This window comes from Durio zibethinus, chromosome 4 (assembly GCF_047325235.1).
Source record: "Durio zibethinus cultivar Kanyao isolate XHJ-2024 chromosome 4, ASM4732523v1, whole genome shotgun sequence".
Lineage (NCBI taxonomy): Eukaryota > Viridiplantae > Streptophyta > Magnoliopsida > Malvales > Malvaceae > Durio > Durio zibethinus.
Genome location: NC_143165.1, coordinates 33977434 through 33991499, shown reverse-complemented (window position 1 = coordinate 33991499; position 14066 = coordinate 33977434). Strand labels below are relative to the sequence as shown.

At 29.1% G+C, this 14066-nt stretch overlaps 1 pseudogene; it reads left to right on the top strand.

Moving 5' to 3' along the window:
• Positions 1-10811: 10811 nt before the first annotated feature.
• LOC149519353 (calmodulin-binding transcription activator 4-like) lies at positions 10812-13293 on the top strand (annotated as a pseudogene).
• Positions 13294-14066: the final 773 nt, after the last annotated feature.

The following is a 14066-nucleotide window of genomic DNA, read 5'->3' as shown; positions in this document are numbered from 1 at the left end:
ATATAATGCACGCGAGAAGTGGAGCCAGTTTTTCATTTTCTTGGGGTCCATGTATGTTCTCCTCCTTATCCCTTTGATCTGCCAATCCTCGACTACGTATTATTCAATGTAAATTAAAACAAATACTCATTGTTAATCGTTTGGTACTTTGGTATATTCAAGTGAAACGTATGGACTGGATTATTGAAATGGAAGTACTATCTTTGGACTTGATTTGAAAGGCAAAATCAACTTGGTTATGTAGTCAACTGGAAACATGAGCACATGACAACTAATTAATATCATGTAAGGGGCATTGTTTTAAGTTGATGTTATACTGTTCCATGAAAGAATTCAGTCGTTTTCTGCCAGCTTACTTTAAGCAGGTAAGACTTTGACAAGGTGGAGAAAATGTACCACTATGTTCTTTCATTGACTTGACTACACTCTCCACTATATGTCTATAACAACACTTTTTCAAGGATTCATACTTATTAAGGGTTAGCTTGGATTCTACTGCACCGCATCGTTTTTGGGTTAACTGCATCGGCTACATTTCTGTAGCTTTCCGCGGTGCAATGGCCCCTTGTTACCTTTCAGTTACAGATTGGAGGGGAGCAACTGGATGTCTGGATTCTTGAGTAGTCGGCTATCTTAGAATAAAAATGAAAATTCCTCACTGTTGCATTTGTATCAAAATACATATTTTCTCTATCTAATTTAATCTCATCACTACAATTTTTAATCTTACCGCGTCTGCTGAGTTAATCTAATCTACATGAACCCTAAGTATATCAAACGGTGCTGTCCGAAGGCATATTGTGGAAAGCCAAGATCAAAGTAGAGTATAAACTAGATACCTTGGATTCTGAAATTTCTTGTTTCAATATCCATTAGTCCAAAGAGAATTGATCGAGTTCTAACTCGAAAGCTTTTGAACATTGGTTTTAGTCGGAACGAGACAGGTTGATCTGAACCACTTATTGTGAGCCTGTCAGGCCATTGGGGGCTTGGACTTGAACCCTCTGCTGGGAGAAAAGGATCTTCCAATACCCCCCCCAAAAAAAGAGAGAAAGGCGAGAAAGATTTAAAGATGGAGTTGCATTGAGTTTAGATTCAGCCCAGACTAGATTACAGACACTAATAGGCAGGGCCAATACAAAGTGGTAACCCCATGTCAAAGAAAGGAAAAGGTTACACCTTTGAAATCCAAATTTCCAAAAGCACTTAAAATCTAAGGCACCCAGAATTATGGAGGCCAAACAATCTCACCTAACTTCATTCCAGATCTTCCTTCATTGAACATCAGCAACTCCCACGAGGCAGACACCAAGAAACTTCCACAATAATTAAGGCAATCCTATCATTTCAGTAGTTGTTGAAGACAAAAACTGGAGCAGAAGGAACTATTATTTCATCTAGAAACGGATCGAGTACGGTAAGTTAGAGACATCCTTGTTAAGTTTTGATTGTAGTATGTAGTGTGTTGTAAGTGGATAACATGAATGAATCTAGGCTACGTGCAGGCCACTTCCTACTCCTATACTAATTGTTAATGCATTGCCCAAACCGAACGACCTTTTCATCCCTACCTTTTACAGATAAAAATAGACTCTCCATGACCACCTAACGTCTAACACCATTGGAAATTTTTGGGGCCTGCCTCTCTGACCGCTGTCAAAACTGGAAAGTATGTTATGTCCCTCGTAGGTTGCCGATGAATTACTACAATTTTGGACTCTGTCTATGGTGACCCAAAGTATACGAGCATGAGTAGCCTTTAGACATCTGAGAATCTTTTCAGCGGACCTCATTCCTGCTAGCTAAGCCACAAAAGAATCTTGTGTCCAGCGGGATCATACGTAAACGGCCTACTATTTACAATAACCAGTCAAACCTTGCCGCGTCAGGAACACACCTAACTCATCACTTTATATGGGCAGCAGCAGATTTCAGCGCACCTTCGTGGTTCGAGTGATTGTGATTCCACCACAATATAAGCCCCAGCCATACAATAGCCGAGAAATTTTGACTTTTGAAGTCAAATTCCAATCTCTTTCCGCATGACTTACTGTTAAAGAGTCTTAGACTTAACCTGGTTCAGGTGTGATCCAGTGTAGGATTAACTTATCCATTCCCCAATAATTCCTACCTTATTCCGGCCCTGGTTATTCCTATTACGGCCAGACTTTGGCTTCAGCTTCGTTTTCTCCTCGGTCCAGTACACATCTCCGGATCAAATGGCCACAATCGTATATTTTTCCTCTACAGTTCTTTTTTTTTTTTTTTTAATTTCTTACCGAAATGGAATAAGGCGCAATCAGGTAAAAATTATATTTTTGTTTTTGACTTTATATCTTTACTGTTTATGTTGGATTAAATCTGGTTTAGGGATTTAACTAAATTGGGAATCATTTGAACATAAATTTGTTTCTTTTTATATCAATTGAGCTAAACTGGAATTATATCTTTGTTTCTTTTCAACAAGAGGGTTGTTCGTTTCTTTTGTAAAGATGGTCATAGTTGGCGTAAAAAGAAGGATGGAAGAACTGTCGGCGAAGTCCATGAAAGGCTTAAGGTTTTGTCAAACACCACCTGCATTTCATCTATTTTGCAAGATGGAATTTCTGTGAAATGTATGCTTTGGTTACTTAAAACATGAAGGAACCACTGGAATTCTGGGAACTTATCATAAAGGCAAAACATTGGCTGATGTATTGATTTAAAATGAACTCTTGGTGCGTAGGAAACAACAAAGAAGTCTGAAATGCGACACTTAATCAACCCAAAAAGTTTTCCATCTTTCATTTAAAATGCGTAAAACTGAAGAGATAAGCAAACTTGCTTAAATCCTTGAAAATCTATTTACATCCTTGATTAATCGGTGCTGATTGCGTCTTCATGCTTAGTTCAACCTGAATATGTCGTTCAATATATAGAAGCTTCCCTGCTGTTTTGGCATCAAATGAAACATCTGAAAGCAAAAGGCATGACAAGAGAAACCTTGGCTAGTAAAAAGTCGATAACAAATGATGTCAAAATATCATAACCAAAGCATTGTGGATGAGAAACCATTTGATTCCATCAAGACACCAACTTCAAAAGCTAACTTTAAAGATCCATAACTAATTAAACCACTAATCGACGGTGACACGTCAAAACCCTAGAAATGCCCTAAAAAACCAAAAAGAGAAAATGCAAAAACACGAGTTACCTGGCTGAAATTCATAGCATGCCGGCGATTTGAAGTATACCACTAACTGAGACAAACATGCCACCGCCGGCGGAAGGCCGGCAATCGACAGTGGCAATGTTGTGCTGGCACTGCTGGAAAGGAAGGCTGGTGAGCTTAGCCATTATGTTCTGAGAGCCTTGGATCTTTTGACCTTCGAAGGTCAACATGGAGCCTCCATCATAGAAATTGCCTAGACCGGCCAGGTTCACGTCTAAAGTTCTGTAGTAGTGACCCATAAAGGCCATTGCTTGTTCTTCCTGGTGGAGAAAATCTAGATAGGACTGTAACGACGAAATGACTTGATCCATCTAATTGTTTTTCTTTCTATTCACGCGAGAAAGAGGAGCAGAGAAAATATACCAGAAGCGAGTGAACGATTCTTCATATATTTTTACTTGAATGTTCATCGTTTTGCTGATGCAGGAGGTGATTTTTTATGAATATTTTATGTTTTCTTAACAAATGTGACAATATGAGTTATAGCCCGTTGCTTCAACTTAACGCACGAGAGAGAACAAGGATTAAGCTAACGGCTGACTTTGAATCATAAAAAAAAAACAAAAATCTACATGCCAACACCCATTTTTTATATATAAAATTTATTTAAAGCAAAAATTTTTTTTCCTAAAACAATAGTTTTATTTTTTAATTTCGTTAATAATTTTATTATTATTATTATTATTATTATTATTATTATTATTATTATTATTATTATTATTATTATTATTATGTAAATCACATCATCCGAAATAGAGAAATGGGATGACATAAAATTCAAAGAAGAAATGAGTCATTTAAAATTCAGGATTTAAGATAAATTATTTATTTCTCATTTTTAATAAATTAAAATTCAAGCCCAACATTTATAAATTTTTCTTAAATTTTGAACCTTACATATATATATATATATATATATATATATTAGTCATTAAAAAAACAATGTGAAAATTTGTAATGAAGGAGAAAGGTCGGATATGGCAGCCAAGTCAGGTGGGTGGACGTCCTGTCCAAATATGGAGTCTATAAAAGATATTTTCGTAATGAAAGTTATCACTATTATACTAAAAAACAAAATATTTTCATTTAGATTATAGTTATAAATAAATGTACATCTCATTGTAATATTAAAATCTTAATTTTAATTTGTTTGTTTTTTTATAAGATATTTATAGTATTAATAAGATATGTATATTTTATGATATAAGATATGATATCTAGATACAAATAAATTTGTTAGAAAAAATAAAAAAAAAATTAATTTTGAAACGTGAAGAATACTTTTTAAAAGATAATTATATCTTTAAGATATCACAAAGTATTAAACTTTTTAAAATCAAAATTAATAAAAATAATTATACTAAAAAATCTATTTATAATGAATAAACAAATAAATTTTTATTCAAATGGTTTTGACCATTTTACTATTATAATTTATATGAACAATCATTTATTTATATTTAAATAGTTATGATCATTTATCATTTATCATTTAATAATTATTTATATTCAAATATAATTATTTAGAATATGAGTAAAATTAATACAAAAATTAAATTTATAAGTCTTTCTATCTAATATGAAATGCACCACATTATAAATTATCAACAATCTCTCACTAGTTTGGAATAGAAATATTCATAGGTCAAGTCAAGCTGGGCTAATGTTTAATATTAATAATTTATATGCTTGTCCAAGCTCAACTCGACCCAAAATTTTGAGTCTCAAAATTTTTTTAAACTTGACCCAAATTAAAAAAATAAATTTCAAACCCATCCATTAAACTTAATTTATATGATAAAAATTTAAAAAATAATGTGATTAAATTAAGTTTAATGAGATTATGTTTAATTTTCATATATATATATATATATATATATGTATATATAAAAGGTAAAAATTATATATGTGAAAATTAAAAATAAAAATTATGTAAAAATACACATTAAGTTTAATAAAATTTATATCATTTTTATTTTTAATTTATATATATGTGAATTAATTTTTATATAATTCACATATATATAAAAATAAAAAATTTATATATGAGTGAATTCAGGCTGACAAGTCAAGTTCAGGTTTTAAATGTTTTGTCAAAGCCTAAAAATTGTGTCCAAACCTATTTAACGGATTTTAATTTTTTGTCTAAGCTTTTTCAAAACTCGGGCAAGCCTTTAGGCTTGAGTAAGTAGTTCGACCTTTAAACAAGTTTAGTTTGCAACATTTGTGTTTAATTTTTAACATTTCACATAAATAAATATTATAAATATAATAAGATATCTCTTAATTTAAACTTTTAATTACCATATATACCTTATAATTTTAACGAAGTTGATGATATTCGCAAATTAAATCTTAACTCTTAGTGTTAAAATTGATGATATAACATACATAATACTTACTTAAACTATTGTCAGAGGTCTATAACCTCTTTAACAGTATTATGGCTATATGTTTATTCTATTCATAAACATTTACAATAAAGATTTTAATTCTTTTTAATGAAGCAGTACTACCTCTATATTTATATAGGTAAAGTTTTTATAATGTTTCAATTACTTTAGACATTTAACTAATATACTCCATTAAGATTATAAAAAACTCATCTTCTCTATGCAATGGATCACACTAATTTCTAAAATTTGAATTGATTTTACTAATGTTTAACAGACACATAATAATAACTTATTTTTACCTATTAAACTTTATAATTAGAAGTTACTAATTTAAAGTTTGGTTTCCATTATTAGTGTCTAATAGTAAGGGTTTAAACCGATTCTACTTGATGTATTACTAATCAAATATCTTGGAATTCAATTGCTTTTAAGGTAATTAGTTTCACTTTAGATTAAATCTCTAATATAATCATTTAATCGGGTTAATATATCCAAACTTTTCATTTTGTATATCATTTATTTGTTTTAGACATTGTTGCCTCATTCTTATCATTTTAAGAAATAATTGGTATTAATCATAGCTACAATTCTATATTCATAAATTTTAACAATTCTATTTCTATACTTTTACACATTTTTAATACGATTATACTTCAATACAATTGAATAAGCTAAACCATTTTAATCTTTATTTAAAGACCTTTTTATAATTTTACTTTAATAAGTTATTTATTAGTTTGTATAAATGCTTATAAAATTATACTAAAATCTTATAACACTATAGTGATCATTTTTATTGCTTTTGATTTTTTTCACCCTTTCTATGTGCAAATTTCCATTATTTTATTAAAGAATGTCTCATTCAATTATCAAGATATCATATATATTTAATCAAATTATCATTTTATTTATCTTTTCACTAATTTGTGATTTTTTTTTTTAAGTAAGAGACCTCAAAATCCATCCTTAGTGAAATATGACAAAGAAATATTCTATATCTTAATATTTATTTTTCATAAAAGTTTCAAAAATTTTATATTTTAACTCAATGTAAGAATTTATATCAATAAGCATGATGTCAAATATAAACACCCTTAAAATTATTTTATTTTAGTAAACTCATGTTTTTATAATCTTTTTTTGAAACTTTTATATCAACTCATAGATACTTATAAAATTATTTTATCATGGACACTAGTTTTATATCCACCATGGTTTATGTCATTAAGAACAACCATAATTTCACGTATAACAATACAATAGTATATATAAAATTTGTGTTGAAATTATCAAATACAAGAAAATTTTCACCAAACAAATAAAAAGCATTTTAACTAGTTACAAAGAATATACTCCAACTGAATTGAAATTATCTTAAATAATATGTTTATTTCTTATATAAAATAAACAAAATCAATAAGAAATAATCGTTGAAACAATATTATATAAATTAGATACTATGAATAATGCATTATTCTCTTGGTAATAAAATGCAATAATGGAATATGGACCATAAAATATGATTTTATGATAAGAACACACATACATGCTTCTTTTTTGAAAAAATTTATAAATTCACAATTTTTTTATGCCTTAGAATAATTCACGAGTATTTTATTATTTTGATTTGTTAATCATGATCTTATCAAAATATAACAAGATTACTGAAGATTCATAACCAAAGTTAGCAAGTACTCCATGTTCATTTTAGGCTTATGACTATTCAACGCCATGATTTAGAAAATCCATATAAAACAGACTATAAAATCATGAAGTATAAATTAAATAATTTAATTTAGGATCAAAAGTATATACTAAATATAAAAGCAAAATTCAATAAGACTTAAAGTCTCTTATGAATTCTTAACATAAATTCTTTTAATATACTATAAAAACTAGAAAGATAAAAACAAAGAACTTATCTGATCTTTAAGATGTATTTCACAAATAAACCATTTGGATATTTGAAACTTTCTATACATGTTTCTAAAGCCAATTTTGCTAATTTCTTTTTATTGTATCTTCCTCATGCGAAATATGAATTTTATATAATTGCCTTTAGATTGTTAAAAAAACCCAAATAAAGAAATATAAATAATAAAAAAAGAAGTTTGGCTTTAAACTGCGAAGAACATTTTCTTAAAGATAATTATTCCTCTATTTATAATGAATGATCAACATAAATTTTTATCAAATGGTTATAACCATTTGTATAATCATAACTTATATGAACAATCATCTATTTATATTCAAATAGTTATGTCCATTTGTCATATAGTAATTATTTTTGTTCAAACATAATTATTCAGAATATAAATAAAATTAATATAAAAATTAAGTCTATTCATTAATAATTAGGGTTGTAAATGAATCGAATATGAATGAATGAATATATATATCTGTGGTTTGTTCATTTATTTTTAGAGGTATTTATGTTCAATTCATATTCACTAAGAAAATTGTTCTATCCATTCATATTCATTCATTTAAGTAATAGGTTGTTTATATTCAATTTGTGTTCATTCAATTAAGTTAAATGAGATCGTTCATGAACATTTAATAAACATGTTTATAAACATATATAAACAAATATATTCATGAACAATAAATAAACCATAATCAAATAAATTTAAACAAACAAATCTTAAATGAACCCAAATAAATATAAATGAACCTTAAAATAGAATTATGGTAAAAGATAAAAATATAATTTTATTAGTATTATTATACACGAATAGCAACGAACAATGAATGAATAATAAATGAATGGATTTTAAATGAACTTTAAACAAGCTTGTTTATAAATATAAATGAGCCAAACAAATCTTTGTTCATGTTTAGTTAATAAACAAAAATAAAAATATTCTTCAAGATCGTTTATTAAACTTAATAAATGAACATAAACCAAACTTGATCACGAATAATTCATCAAAAGTTTTGTTCATTTACATCCCTACCAACAATTAAATCTTTCTATTTAATGTGAGATACATCATATTCTAGACTGCTAATAACATGTATATCTTATCATAATGTCAAAATCTTAATTATGACTTATTGTTTTTTTTTATAAGGTGTACATATTACTTACAAAATATGTATATCTGAATATAAGAATATATACATAATACTTATAGAAAATATATATATTACTTATAAGATATATTCATTTAGGTATAAATATATATACATATATATATATATATTATTCAACTATTATGTACATATTATTGACGTGCTACAAGCATTCAAAAAAAAAAAAACAAAGATATTTTGATGAGGAAATTCATTAACTTTATTTTTTTTATTTCTTTAGATTTCAAAATAATATATTTCAAATAATAAGTTTGATATGTCAAAGGATTTAAGGACAAAGTTTAAAATTTTTTTCCTTAACCATAGAGAAATGTGCATAACTATGATTTTATTAACGATAATCTAAGTGTCAAAATCTTTTCATAAAAGACAATTTGGTTGCTTTATTTATTCAGAAGAAATTTAAAGGCCAAAAAGGTCGTAAAGATTTTCTAGCACTTCGCCAAAAATTTGTAAAATTTTATTTATAATAAATGAATAGGTATAAATTTTTATTCAAATGATTATAATTATTTGTATAAATATAATTTATAAAAATAATTATTTATTTATATTCAAATAATTATGATCATTTATCATATTATAATTATTTTTTTCAAACATAATTATTCAAAATATGAATAAAATTATTATAAAAATTAAATCTATTTACTAATAATTAAGTCTTTCTATTTAATATAAGATCAATCATATTCTAAATTATTAATGACATGTATATCTTATCATAATGTTAAAATCCTAATTCTGATTTATTTTTTTATAGGATATATACATATTACTTATAGGATTCGTATATCTAAATATAAGTATATATAGATAATACTTATAAATATATATATTACTTATAAAATATGTTCATTTAGGTATAAATAAATAAATATAAATCATTAAACTAATATGTACATATTATTTTTTTTGTAAGAAACTAAAACTAGATAAACATCATAAAATAGTATGGTACAAAATTCTCCTTGTAGCATCATCGGCAAGCAGGTTCAAAATTAAAACAGAAGTGTCTTGGAATAACACAAAAGGGTTTGCATAACATTCATATTTTGCAAAGCGATCACTACCAAAACAAGCCAAAGCATTAGTGTAAGTGTTTCTCTCCCTGAAGGTATTCATGATTTCACAACAATTAATTCCCAATAGCAACTTCTTGCTGTCATCAATTAAAGATTGCAAACGCAGGTTAGGAGTGGATTGGTTTTTTATCAAAGAAATGACAGCAACAACATCTATTTCCATATCCAAGTTAGAAATATTTAGTTGTTTAGCCAACATTAACCCATCCCTAAGAGCCCATAATTCAGCCAATGTATTTGTTCCATATCCTATAAATCTAGTAGAGCCAGCCACCCATTTTCTTGTATGGTCTCTAATGATGGTGCCAGCCTCTACTCTTTTTAGATTTCCTATAAAGGACCCATCAATGTTTGGCTTAAAACGTCCACACTCAGGTGGTTTCTATTTAATAGGAATGACAGAGACTTGGATGTTTCTCCCCTATCTCTAGTTTAAGGCATAGAATTCCTTCACTTTCATAATCGCATGCTTAACTATATCCACCATTATGCTATTCCCCTTTAAAGTCCTATGGTTTCTCTTTAGCCAAACTTCTCGCATGATAAGAATGAATAACAAGCCCCAGGGAATAGAATGGTGTTTCGATCTTCTATTGTTAGTAGTGTTAAGTTGGACCCAATCCCTAAAATCGTCACCCAAAGACAGGCCCATAACCTCTCTTTAGTTCCTCCATACGTGCTTGGTCCATTGGCATTCTCGTAAAAAAAGCTAAATGTCCTCCTGCCCTTGGCCATATAACATGCAGCTATTTTGAACATTTATTCCATGTTGTATGAGAAAACCTTTCATAGGTAAAATCTCATGCATACATTATCAAACAAAAAATTAGAGTTTAAGTAGAACCTTCAATCTCCAAATCCAATTAAACTCAGTTTTTCTAGCACTACCACTTCTTCCTTTTATAAGATCGTAAGTTGAGTGGGTAGTAAATTCTTCATTTGCAGTAGCTATCCAATAAGATATGTCTTTTTTGTGTTCATATAACTGAGCAGGAAAAGCTCTCATAGCCTCAATTATTGACAATGATAATTGGAAGAAGATCGGACACTCCTACTAAAGGTAAAGAACATGTAAAATTTTTTTGACCTTAATTCTTTCCTCATTGCTATTAAAAGGGTCCCTAGACTAGAGATCGTATTGTTTCACCCCCCATCCATTTGTCATACCTAAAACTGGTGTTTGTCCCATTTTAGATGACCCAACCAAGACCTCTTTCGAGGACAAAACCTACCCACTTCATCGTTTTCCATGTTATTATGGGGTTTTGTTTTGGTTTTTTACTACCATCACTACTTAGATACTTAGCTTGAATGGTTAGGGCCCAGGGTTCTTCCTTGTGATAGATAAACCTCTATACCAACTTATTTAGTTGGGCTTGGTTATGTATCTTGGCATCCCTTAATCTTAGTCCACCGTTATCTTTATTCTTGGTTATTTCCTTCCAATTTAAGAAGTGTATTTTCTTCTTCTGCTCTAAGTCTCCCATAAAAAATCTTCTATTGATTCTATTGAGCTCCTTGCAAATACTTGAGGGTAGTGCACAACATTGTATGTAATAGGATGGGATAATTTACATAACATATTTAATCAACAGTAATCTTTCTCTAAGAGATAGCAAGCCCACCTTCCATCCCGTCAACTTGGCCTTAACTTTATCAATGATAAAGGAATACTCATATTTACTAATTCGGCCCTTATGAAGGGAAAACCTTAAGTATCTACCTAAATCTTCACTTTCGTAGATTTGTAAGATATTTGTTGCACTCTTCTTGTGACTGTGGCTAGTGTTAGCTGAGAAAAAAATACGTGACTTGTTAAGATTGATCTTCTGGCCAGATTCATTACAAAAGGAACTGGTAACCTCCTTCATTACTTCAACAGTACCTTTATCTTCTTTTCCAAAAAGAATTATGTCATCCGCGAAGATAACATGGGAAAAATGAGGGCCATTTATGGATGGTTATAAGTTAACCATCTCTTTTCTTCACTTGCTTCCAAAATCCTCAAGTTAAGAAATTATATACACATAAAAGACAAGTACAAGGATAGAGGTCCCCCTGCCTTAGGCCCCTTGAAGGTTTAAAGCTATCGAACATTCCTCCATTCAAAAGCCCCTGAAGGTTTTGTCCCTCTTAGATGTGCCTACATCCCTTATTAACCTCATCATGAGCTGTACATATTATTGACATTCTACATTCGTTAGAAAAAACAAAAATATTTTGATGAGGAAATTCATTAACTTTTTTTTTTTTCTTTAGATTTCAAAATAATATATTTCAAATAATAAGTTTGGTGTGAAAATCAATCTATTCTTTCTGAGAGATTTAAGGACAAAGTTTAAAATCTTTTTCATTAACTATAGAGAAAGGTATTTTATTAACGATAATCTTCGTGTCAAAATCTCTTCATAAAAGACAATTCAGCGGCTTTATATATTCAGAAGAAATTTAGAGGCTGGAAAGGTCACAAAGATTTTTGGCACTTCGCCAGAAAGTTGTAAAGATACAGGTATCTTGCTATTTGTCAGAATTTGCTTGCTTGAAAAGATACAGGGAACTTCCCTCTTCCCTCTTCCCCCGTCAAATCCTTATTTTCCGTGTCGGTTTATGAGATGGAATGTTTCAAAATTGTTTTCTTTGCCTTCTTTATCAGGCCTGTGTCAGAGGTTATCAGGTCAGGAAGAATTACAAGTTAATCTGTTGGGCTGTTGGTGTTCTAGATAAGGTTGTACTTCGTTAGCGACGGAAAGGTGTTGGCTTGCGAGGTTTTCGCAGTGAGCCGGATTCCATTGATGAAAGTGAAGATGAGGGCATTCTCAAAAGTGTTCCGCAAATAGAAAGTGGGCTTAGCTGTTGATGAGGCTGTCTCACGTGTGTTGTCTGTGGTTGATTCTCCAGATGGACGTCAACAATATCGCAGGATGCTTGAAAGATATCGCCAAGCTAAGGTAAGTTGACCTACTGCTTTGAATGATCTGTTGACTGTAGAATTTATGATATTGGTAGCAAGGAGTGGTCACAAAAGATTTAAAACACACAAAATCCTAAACCTACAACTTATCATGGACGTTTTTGCTTTAGAGGGTGACAAATTTCCGGTTGAAAGTGTTATTCAAGACCCGAATTTTCTCCCTCCAAAAGTTATGCTATTGTTTTAATGTCCTGGTTTTGGAACTTCTTTTGCAATGGGATTATAACTCTAAATATATTCAACTATTCTTGCAGACTGAACTTGTTAACACAAATGAACCAGCGGCATCAACTTCTGTAGGTGATATTTATGATATGGAAAGTGATGATCTTTTCTATTTTCCATGGGAGCATCTTCTGATCACTCTAAACTTCTTCTTCTTAACCTAATTTGATAATTTCCTGGATTGGTTGTATAATGGCCTGCATTTAGGCGTAGTCGCGTAACTTGTAACTTGGATTGATTTGCCTATTGTTCCTGCAGTTGTGCTGTATATGCTTCTCGCAATTAGTAATTACTATAATTGATTTCTGATTAGGGATGTCAGTCGTGGATATGGGAAGAGTAAAAATTCCGCATCCTTATCCTTGAAATTTTGTGTTATACTCGTATTTGTGTCGATATGGTATTTCAAATCTATCTTTATCTTTATTTTACGGGTTTTTAATAGGTATAAGTAATCGTTATGTTATGTCGTAACTTTAAAAAATAAAAAATTTAAATTTAAATTTATTTTTTGAATATTTTTATTTTTATCTTGTATATTTAAATAATTTTTATAAATATATTAATATTTATTTTTCAATAAAAATATATTAATTTTAATTAATGTAAAATAATAATTTATATTATTTAATAAAAAATTTATTTATTAAATATATATAAATATATATAGGATATAAGTATGGGACGGATGTTATATTATCTCTCTTAATCTTCATACTCAATAAAAAATTAAAATCATATTCATTTCAATCATTATACCTATAATATAATATTCATTCACATCTCCATTAAAATAAAAAATTTAATTTTTTACTAGATATGAATAAAATTTACATCTTTATTTCTGATAGGGTTGATTGATCTTTTGTGACCTAAAATTCCCTAAAAAATGCCCTTGCTCTATTCCTTGTAATTTGCAACAAACAATATATATATATATATATATATATATATATATGTATATATATTGTTGTTAAGTTGTAATCCACCGTCAAGTAAAGATGAGCAATTAATCAAGTTAGTTGATTTGGTTTAAAAAAATCAATAATCGAATTAATTTATTTTCATTCAACAAATAATCG